The sequence below is a fragment of the Tamandua tetradactyla genome, chromosome 16, assembly GCF_023851605.1.
Source record: "Tamandua tetradactyla isolate mTamTet1 chromosome 16, mTamTet1.pri, whole genome shotgun sequence".
In the NCBI taxonomy this organism is placed as follows: Eukaryota; Metazoa; Chordata; class Mammalia; order Pilosa; family Myrmecophagidae; genus Tamandua; species Tamandua tetradactyla.
In genome coordinates this window covers 32,925,842-32,936,654 of record NC_135342.1, presented here as the reverse complement: position 1 = coordinate 32,936,654, position 10,813 = coordinate 32,925,842, and the positions used below count along the sequence as shown (strand labels likewise).

Below are 10,813 nucleotides of genomic sequence, written 5' to 3'. Positions count from 1 at the left end.
GTTCTTGCTACTAGATAAGATCTCTGGTGAGTCATCTGCCCTCTTTAAATTTCCTCATCTGAAAAGTGGGGAAATAGATGCAAATTAGCAGCCTTGCTGTGGAGAACAAAATGCTACTATGTAACATGCTTTAAATAGGGCCTGGCTTGGAGTAGTAACAGTAACAACAGTAGTTTATTGTTAAATTCATCTGCAGATAGGAGAAAATACTGATACCTAACTCCTTGTTGTTATAAAAATTACAGGAGTTAAGACATATGCAAACTGCTTAGCAAGTCTCTGACTCATTTTCAACTGTTAAGCAGGGCTATGCAAAGGAAAACAGGGTTTCACTCATCTGATGACAGAGGTATGACTCTTAAAATCTCGCAAAAATTGTGTTTTTCGCCTATTAAAGTATTTAACATCTGGAAAATTTTATGGTGACGAACTTTATTTCATAATCTCTGCAGAATTATCTTTTCTACTCTCCCATTGTGCTATAGACACTCTATTAGTGAGGTTTGTGTCCAAAATTTCCCCTCTGGGTCAAACATACATAACTTCAAAAAAAGAAAAAAGGCATTTCTGTGGACAAGAAGGGCCCTTTTGCCTAAGATAAGGTATGATGGTGGCTTTGTTCTCTGGCATATACTAATTATCTACAGGGATTTTTCCAACTGGGAAAAGAACAGGGCAGCCACAGCCTCTCAAAGGCTCCTACTCTGAGAGGAGAGAACCAACAGTTCCAGGGCACTGAGACTCCTGGGGTTCAAGGACTAAGCAAAGATGCTTTATTCTGGAATGCCCTTTGCTCCCTTATTCAAGCCAAATGATCTGTGAACCCAAAGGTGAAGATTATCCAGGTAACCCAAGGTAACGCAGCCCAGGTACGGCCAGCTTCCAGAAGAAGGCATCCAAAACAGGTACAGCACACTCATGATGTAGCAACGAAGGCCTTGGCAGCTGAGAGGGGGCAGAGAGAAGTCCAAGGAGAAGACTCGCTTTTGAGAATAAAGAAAAAGCCGGAGGGAGGTTACCCCTATTTTCCCAGTCAACAGACTCTGGTTATTCTTTCTTTTATTGCCATCAGTGTGATTGCCACTCCCTGGATGACTCCTGCCCTTGCCTATGCATCTACTCCCCATGCCCACTACCCTTCCTGCTTCCATGGTTCTGTGCTTCTGCATGTGCTACTCCAATTGCTAGATAGGTCTGGGTCTTTTCTTTTCACTGCAATACCTACTCACCCTCTAAGATCTGGTTAAAATATGACTTGGGGAGACTTCCACTGGGGATAGTTCCTTGGCACCAGAATACAAGCTCCATAACATCATATTCAGCATATAACCTCCAGTGCTTAGAACAGACTGCTGATATATAGTAAGTACTCAATTAAATAATAGGGAAGGAAGAAAGGAAGGAACAAATGAACTTCCAAGGAAGAGTATGGTCATTCTTTCATCAGGGCTCCTGTGTCTTTGCTACTGTGATTTGAAGGTCCTGTCTTTGCATGTCTATTTCTCTCTGCAGCTGTGAGTTCCACCAGACAGGGACTGGCCCAGCACTGAGCTTGACCTCTAGCAAAGATTAGCAAATGTGGGCTGAGTGAACAGACCCCTGCCAAGTGCCTAGAGTTTCCTTTCCATAAACAGCACCAGGCACCACAGCATGGCTTTTCAGGCTGGAAAGAGGCCCTCTGTGCCTGATCTTTCAGGTATGAGATGGCACAGTGGGCAAGAAGGGGTGTGATATGGTTTATGATCTGCTGTAAGAAATTGACTGGGCTTACAGGCTTGGGGGAACAGCCTATTTGATTCAATGAATGCCAGAAAAAAAATATTTTCCATTAACTTTCATTCATAATGCCAAGTTAGTATGGTCACATTAGAAATATCCATTTTTTTGCCTCCCAACTATATTTTTAGTCATCATCTAAAAGTATATCTTTCTCCATCTTTGTATTTTCCTTTCTTATCCTTATGCTTAAGGTGTGTCACAACACGTAATTGAGTTTTGGGTTTTTTTTGTTTGCTTGTTTTCTTTTCTGGCTTTTAAAAAGGGGAATTTAGTAAGTTGCTAGTTTACAGTTCTAAGGCCGAGAAAATGTCCCAATTAAAACAAGTCTATAGAAATGTCTGATCTAAGGCATCCAAGGAAAGATACCTTGGTTCAAGAAGGCTGATGATGTTCAGGGTTTCTCTCTCAACTGGAAGGGCACATGGCAAACATGGCAGCTTCTGCTGGCTTTCTCTCCAGGCCTCCTGTTTCATGAAGCTCTCCAGGAGGCATTTTCCTTCTTTATTTCCAAAAGCTGCTGACTGATGGATATTCTGCTTCATGATTCTGTAATATTCTGCTGTGGCTTTCTTGTGGCGCTAGAAAAGGGAGAGCTTTTGGTTTTTTATTGTGTCTGGCCATTTTCGTACTTTCATGGTAGTGTTTAATGCATTTACATTTAATGTAATTACTTATACAATTTGTTAAATACATAATTTTATTTTTTAAATTTGTTGATCTGTTTTAAGTCCCATTTTCTCTCAGTGGCTTATTTTGAAACAATTACTTTCATATAATTTCTCCTGCTATTAGCTTGTTAGTTACACATTTTTCCTATTCTTTTAGTTGTTACCCTAGAGATTATAACAAACATCTTTAATTTATTAAGTTCTAAAATAAGTTAGTAACTTTACCATTTCTCAAACAATTCAAGGACCTTGACGTATTTAATTCTATTCACCCTCTTCCACTTTTTGTTCTAATGTTGTCATACATTTTAATTCTAAATATATTTTATCAATTTTTTTCTGTATGTATTTAAAATCTTATAAGACATAATTTTTGTCAATATTAATTTATTTTTATCCACTTATCTTTTCTGTTACTCTTTTCAATTCTTCCTGTATTTCTAAAGTTCCATTTGGGATAATTTTCCTTCTGCCTGAATTTCCTTTAGCATTTCTTCTAGTGCATATTTTTACCCTTAGATTTTGTCTGACTTAAAATATCTTCATTTCACATTCATTCTTGAATATTTTCACTGGTTATAGAATTCTAGGTTGGCTTTTCAACACTGTAAAGATATTTCGTTGTCATTTGGCTTCCATGGTTTCTGTTGAAAAGTTAGCTGTAAGTCTTATTGTTGCTCCATTAAAGATAATCTGCCATTCTACTCTGCCTTTAAGATTATCTCTTGGTCTTTAATTTTCAGTAGTTTTACTATGATGTGTCAGGTATTTTCGTTGTTGTATTTATGCTGTTTGGGTTTCTTTAGGGCTTTCTGAGTTTGTGGATTGATATCTATCATCAAATTTTGGAAATTCTTTGCCATTATCTTCTGATCCATTACCTCTTATTTTCCTCTTGTTTTGGGACTTCAATTACACTTATACTACAGCTTTCATTATATCTTATATATGTCATACTCTGTATTTTCCATTCTTTGGTTTCTTTGTGTTTCGGTCTGGGTATTTTCTTTAGATACATCTTCCAATTCACAAATCCTCTCTTCAGCTGTGTCTAATTTGCTTTAACTTATCTAATGTGTTCCTAATTTCAGTTATGTATCAATCATAGAACTTCCATTTGATTCTTTTTATATATTTCCATTCTATGCTGAAGTTTTCCATATTGTTTTTTATCTCCTTGACTTTATCAGGGCTCATTCTAAAGTCTGTTTGAGAACTCCAATATTGGAATTTCCTGTGGGTCAGTTTCTATTGTCTGTTTCTTCTCTTGGGTTGGATCATTTGATCTCGTCTGCTGATGTGCCCAGCAAATTTTGATAAAATACCATATATATTTTTTTAATGAAAAATCATACAATGTGATACTCTGGATGATACTACCTCTTTCTAGAGATTTTCTTTTGCTTTTGTCAAGCAGATCATCTTAACCCAGTTTGAGTTAAAGCTATGTCTTTGTGAAAACTGTTACTCTTCTAATTTGCCAGTTACTTCTAGTTTAGCCTTTCAGGGATCCCAATAAAAAGTTTAAGGTATGACCAGGGATTGTCCAAGAATGCCAACTCTCTGCTCAGCTTCTCAGCCTCTCTCCTAAAAGCAAATGCCTTCAGAAGAAGAGTGGTGAATGGCAGGCTCAACTCTTTTTGCTTCCCTTCTCTCCAAGATCTTGTCCCTTCAAGTCCTCACTGGCTGGGGAGCTCTCTGATGCCTTCAAATAGATTTTTTAAAACTCCAGTTGTTCAGGATGGGAGGTTTGGTTTAATTTAGGCTGATATACTAGGGCCATAATCAGAAGCCTCAACTATTCCTTTGGCTTAATTCCTCTGTTATAATGATGGTCAGTAAAAAAAAAAATAATGTTCAGGGTTTTATATTTAAGGTAATAAATTCCATTGGGATGGGGCAGTACAAGTTGGTTGAACTGATTGGAAACAGTAGAAATGTACAGTTTTCTATTAAGGCAAATTACTTATACTATAAGAAGTTTTTGAGCAGTCACTGGAAATATATATTAATATCAAAGTCAATCTTCTAATACTTTCCCACAGTGAAATGTACCTTTTGTTTAGAGTAGCAAGAGTTAAGGGAGTTCCTAGAATTCCTAGGCCTCTGCCAGGCTCTAAAGTGTATTCTAAGATGCTATGCAGGCTGCTAAGAAGACAGTGTGCTTTGACCCCTCATTATAGCTCAGGTAAATCCATCCAATAAACATATAGCAACTAAATTTAAAGAGTCATAACTTATATTTCTCAAGTTTCAAGCATTGTTTTTTTAAAGCAGAAACTTCCACAAAAACTGAAAAGATAAGGGAATAAACAGAAAAAACAAAAATAACTTTCTGTAATAAAGTGAAGTGGAGATACAGCCACCTACTTGCCAAATGACCACTGCTGTTTCAAACTTTTTTTCTAGCAGATGTTTCATGCCACATGGGGGCAAAGGTCCCAAAGCTCAAAGTTAGATCTGTTATGGCTCAGTTGCCACCAAGGCCAGGCTGTGTACTGTACTTGGAAATGCTGTCTTACCAGAAGACAGGGAAGATTAGAACAGTTAGGAGAGTGAAGGGCATTTACTGGGGTCTCATATGTTCAAGAGTAAATGAGTTTTATTGCCAAGGCTGGGTATAACCAACAGCAAAGTACAGCTAAGTTTACTAAGTGAAATACCTCGGGAACCAGATGGGTGGAAATAAATCTGAGTCCAGGAGACCAGTCCCTAAAAACACTGGCTTACATGGTAATGCTTTAGCTTCCAAACACAATTGGGAGATCCAGGACCAAGTCAGATTGTTCCAGCCAACAAAATGAAGATGAGGACAGGAAGGCCCCAGGGTGTTTCAGCAACCTGGAGAGATACAAACAGAAGAAAAAATTGGTTAAGGGCGGGTTATAATCACAGAATCTGTTAGAACTAAGTGGGTCTTCCTTGTAGATCTAGTCTAACCCTCTTATCTTACAGAAGATGAGTTGACACTGCTCAGTGAGCTCCTTTTCACCCACCAAGATTCAAATCAAACATCAACTCTTTTGCAAAGTCTTTTATGCTTCCCCTTGGCAGCTTTCTCCTTCCTCATTTCAGGGGCTCTAGCAGACAGTACATCCTCAATAATGTATGCTGAATGGACAAGTGAGAAGTGATCCAAGGTCACAGAGCGAGCAGAGCTGGGCAAAAACTGAGCTGTCCAGTGACACGGCCCAGGCAATTCACACAGGCTCCAATGACACTTTGCAGGTTTGAACATATCTTGCAAAAAAATATTTTTAAACAAACAAAAAACACCTTCATATTATTATTATTGTACAATCTAGTTTCGTCTATATCTTTATCCACTTTTCTTCTCCTATATAAAACAATTTGGAAACAAATTCTAGATACCGTATCATTTCATCTGTACATATCTTAGCATGTATTTCCAAAAGATAATGATGTTTTTAAAAAACATAATCCTAATAGTATCATTCCTAAAAAAGTAATAACACTTATAACAATATCAAATATCCCATCAATGCTCAAATTCACAAGGGTCCTGTGAATGATACTCCCCCCTTTTTTATTTTACCATTTGTTTGTTTCAGGATTTAAATTGATATTTTGTAGAAATTAATTATTGAAAAACTGGGTCATTTGCCTTATAGTGTCAGTTGGTTCTGATTATGTCTCCATAGTGGTGTTCAGTACATTCCCTTGTCCTTTGTATTTCCTATAAATTGGTGGTTGATCTAGTTAAGGCTTGATCAGATTTAGGTTTGATCTGTGTATAAGGAGTGTGTGTGGGTGGGTGTGTATCAAGACTATTTTATAGGAGGTGCTGAATTTTTCCAATAGAAGGCACACAAGGTCTGGTTCTCTTTTTGTGATATGAACAGCCATTGCTGATCCTACCTAGATCCATTAACTCATTAGGGATGCAACATGGTGATATTCTATCCATGGCTCTTTCTTCCTTTATTAACTGGAAACGCTCCTACAAAGAGAAACTTCCCTCATCTATTTGGCCACCCAGTGGTTCAAACCCAATTTTAAAACAATTTAACCAAGGCCAAGCTTTCTCTCAAGTTAGACTCCTCTGCAGGAGGACGAACAACTTAAGCAAACCTTCATGTATTCTTTATTTTCTAGCCAAGAGTTAACTGGAAGGCGGTGGGACTCACAGCTGCAAAAAAAGGCCTTCCCACTTGTTTCTCCCCCCACCAGTCTGCTGAGGCCCTGCCTGCACAGAGACTTTCTTCAGAAGCATTGCTCCAGGGCTCGCTCTAAAGGTCTCTAGCCTTTCTCTTTGAAAATGTTTTCTCCTGTAATTAAGGGATTTTCTAATTTGGGGAACAGATAAAAATTCATCAAAATTGTACTTTTAAAAAGTCATAAACCTGAAACTGGCTCCAGGGAAATCCTGAATGGAAGAAGGATGCTAATCAGGACAAAATTTAAGACAATGGTTTATAATCTTTCATTCCCAGAAACAAGAATATCCCAAGGAAATGCCGAGGAAAAAAGTACAATCAGCGACTGATTTTGCATTTTGAGAAACTGACCAAGTTTCCGATCAAATGCTGACTGGGAGTCTGGCTCAAGGTTGAGCAGATAAAGGAAACCTCCAGGGTACCCACCCTTTGGGTCTTAGCATGTTGTGGTTTTGAAAGACCAGATTCTGGCAATAAAGGTCCTTACTTGTTCCACCACAGTGGAAATGAAGGGTGCTTCTCCTCCAATTCCTTTCTTCTGTTAACATGTCCTCGGGTCCATGCTGATGCCAGTCTGAGAGGGAGAGTGGCCTCCGTCCTGTGGTCTGCAGGGGTTAAACGGAATCTCCACTCCTCAATTAAAGAAAGAAAGGCGGGTTTCTCATTAATTTTCTCTGTCCACCCCGCGGAGCTGACGAATGGGCCCGCAGAGCTGTCCCTGCAAGGGGAACCTAGGTAGCCCATCCTGAGCCTGAGCCTTCTCATCTCCTGGACTCCAGCCTCAGTCCCAGTGCTCCTCGCAGGCTTTCACCCAGCGCCCTTGTGGTTTGCCAATTTATGGTGCGGTGGCCTTGAGCCAGTCGGTGCCTCAGTTTCCCCAAACAGTAAAACGATAAGATTGAACTGGAGACCTGGTTCTCAGAATCACCCAGGAAACTTTTCCAACCACCCTCCCCCTACCCCGACCCCCACCCCTTGTCAGGGGCGCCCCTGGCGCGGGGTTGGGGATAGACTGGATTAGGGAACGGGAGTGTAAAAGGCCCCCAAATTCGCAGTCCCGGCTCGGACCCAGGATGGCTGTTCGGCCGCCTTTCGCCGGCACCACCGGTCAGCCTGATCCCTCGGCCTGGGCGGCGACTTGCAGGGACCTGGGCAGGTTCCCGGAGGTTGGCTGGAGGATCCCCCCAGGGCAGTTCCACCGGAAAGACTCGTTTCAGCCGGAGCCCGCGGAGGCTGTCTCCCCACCTGCCGGCCTTCCCCGCCCTCACCCTCACGGTGGCTCGGCCCGGGTCTGGGGAAACGCTGGGCAGCTCTGGGGTCACTCCCTCCTATGCGGGTCCTGTCTACAAGTCCCGTACTCCTGTCCCAACCTCTGACTCCGAGAGCCTCTACTGGGGAGTAGGGAGGGGCTGAAGGCGAGGGAGAAGGTGGCAACCCTGGCAGGCAGCCTGTTGCCAAGACCCCGGATCCCCGCCTCGGACTCTGGCTGAAAGCGGCTGCAGAGACCCAGTCTCTGCGTCCCCAATAATGTTCAGGAAAGCCTAAAGCTGGAGCACTTAGGCGACAGCAGGCGGAGACGACAATCTTGGACCGCAGCGCTGGGGGGAACGCCCTCGGGGAAGCCAGGCAGCGAGCCCGGCTCTGCCCGTTAGCCCTGTGTGGACCGGGAGCTCAGCGCGGTTGGTGTCCCTGGCCGACACCGGGCTTGCATCCCTACCTTAACACTCCTGGGCTGGGCGACCTCGGCCCAGTCACTACACCTCTCTGGGCGCAGCTTCATCCCCTAAATGTGGTGGTAGGATCCCCGTTGGCCTGAAGCATATAAGGAGGTCCTGGGGCCCGCTGAGCCGGGTCGGGGTTGCGTAAAGAAGGTTTCAGGAGCTGCCAGGGCAAGCCCGGGATCTCTGGGGGGAAGGGTTCAGGTTATTTCCAGCAGGCATGGGCAGGGTCTCCAGTTTTACCCCTGCGCAGCCAGCAGAGCGCTGAGACAAGGCCTCCTCTCCTGGCCTCCTCTCTGCAGTCTAGGGAAAGATGGCACTCCCCAGGTCCTCCAGCGGCTTCCTTAGCCCAGGCAGACGCTTGCACGCGTGCGCAACAGCACCCATCTCTCCCACGCAAGCGCACACTTTTGCCCCTCCCTCCTGAGAACTTGCACCCTCGCCCAGCCTCTTGATCCCTACCTACTGCTCACTGCCCCCGCAGGTGGTCTTCTGCTCAACCTGGCTGCAGGCAGTCACCTTCATACCCTGGTCAGACCTGCCCCCAGCCCCCACGTCGCACAACCCCGCCCCGCCCCACTGTGAGCTCTGTGCACCCGTACTTCAGGGTCTGAGGCCCCCAAGACCCGCACATATGCACAACTGCACCCTCGCCACTCCACTCAGTTCTGGACAAGTGCTGACCTGCGCATTTCAGCCACACCGTCCCCAGTCCAGGCAGCCGCAACCCCTGTCCTGCTGCCCCTGAGCTATATGCACGTGCACACCAGGGCCCCGACCCCCAGACCTGCACAAGCACACAACCACATCCTCACTGCCGTGCACCCAAGCATCTGTGTACCGACCTCTTGACCTCTGCATCCTACTCCCCTGCCCCATACACATGCACTCCCTTGCCCCACCACAGGGTACAAGCGTCCTGCTCCCACACCTGGCAGGTGCTCATGTGCACATCTGTGCCACGAAGGCCCTGCTCTGCACATCCTGCCCCATCCCCTGCATCTGTGCACCCCTGTCAGGGACCCATCCACTCGACATCACCCTCCCCTGACTCATGACCCACAATCCCCATGACCTATGCCCTGCACCAGCACACTTGCGCATCTGCATCCTGGCTCCAGGACAACTTCCTCTGCACAAGAAGACACCTGCACCTTGTCCTCCCTGTGCCCCAACCTCTGTGCCCCGTACCCCGTATCATGATACCCCTGACCCCACTCTCCACACATTCACCCACATACTGACTGCGCACCAACCCCTGGTGCATGAGCACAGCCCACCCATCCGCCTCCGGCAGTGCCCTACCTCTGTGTCCTTCACACCGCACCCTGCTCCTGCACTTCAATTCCAAGGCCTGCCTGAGATGCACCCTGCCTCAATGACCCCCCAACCATACCTCCACAACCCTGTGCCCCCGCACCCCACACTCACAGCACCAGCATAGTTCACTGATCAGTGCCTATACTTGTGCCACAACCCATCACCACACAGTTGTGCCCCACCCCATACCCAGCATCCTGTTCCACACCCATCTTGTAAACACAAAGCTTTAGACTACTGAAGGACATTAACTTCCAAATAAACCTTATCAAGCTATTTACATGCCTCAAAGACAACAGAGGATCACTAAGTATATGAAGATGCACACAGATATAGGCCAGCCTAATGACCAAACTAAAACACCTTAGGAGACACAGACTTTGGAACAACTCATCAGAGATGTTCATATAACTCTACTAAGTAAAATCAATGACTTGGCTAATGACATAAAGAAGATCAAAAAGACACCAGAAGAGCATAAGGAAGAATTTGAAAGAATAAATAGAAAACAACAGATAACACAGAGATTAAAGATGCTGTAGATCAAATAAAAATACACTAATGACACACAACAGCAGATTTGAAGAGGCAGGAGAAAGAATAAGTGAACTAGAGGATAGGACAATGACTTAAGCACACAAAAGAACAAATGGCAAAAAAGACGGAAAAATTCATACTGGATCTCAAGGAAATGATGGACAAAGCAAAGAGCAGAAATATAAGAATTACTGGTGTCCCATAAAGAAAAGAGAAGAATAAAGGGCTAGGAAGCTGAGTTGAGGATATAATGGGAGGGGGGTGGAGAATTTCCCAGCCCTTATCAAAGACATAAATATGCAAATCAAAGAAGTCCAACAAACTCCAAATAGAATAAATCCAAATACACATACCCCAAGACATAATCAGTCTGTCAAATGTTGAAGAGAAGCAGAAAGTCCTGAAGACAGCAAGAGATAAACAATCAATTGCATACAAGGAAAACCTATAAACCTGAATTTGGACTACTCAACTGGCACTATGGATGTGAGAAGGCAGTGGTATAATATATTTAAGATCCTGAAGGAGAAAGACAACCAGACAAGAATTCCATAACCAACCAAATTGTCCTTCAGAAGTGAGGGAGAGATTAAAATTTTCACAAACAAGTGCT

At 43.8% G+C, this 10,813-nt stretch overlaps 1 long non-coding RNA gene across 1 annotated transcript; it reads right to left on the bottom strand.

The window, feature by feature from the left end:
- Positions 1 to 5,039: 5,039 nt before the first annotated feature.
- Positions 5,040 to 8,671, bottom strand: LOC143660247 (uncharacterized). The gene is made up of 3 exons (XR_013163890.1): positions 8,343 to 8,671; positions 7,113 to 7,258; positions 5,040 to 5,288 (listed from the first exon to the last, which is right to left on the bottom strand). It is a non-coding gene; the product is annotated as an uncharacterized LOC143660247 (long non-coding RNA).
- Between the last annotated feature and the right edge of the window lie 2,142 nt (positions 8,672 to 10,813).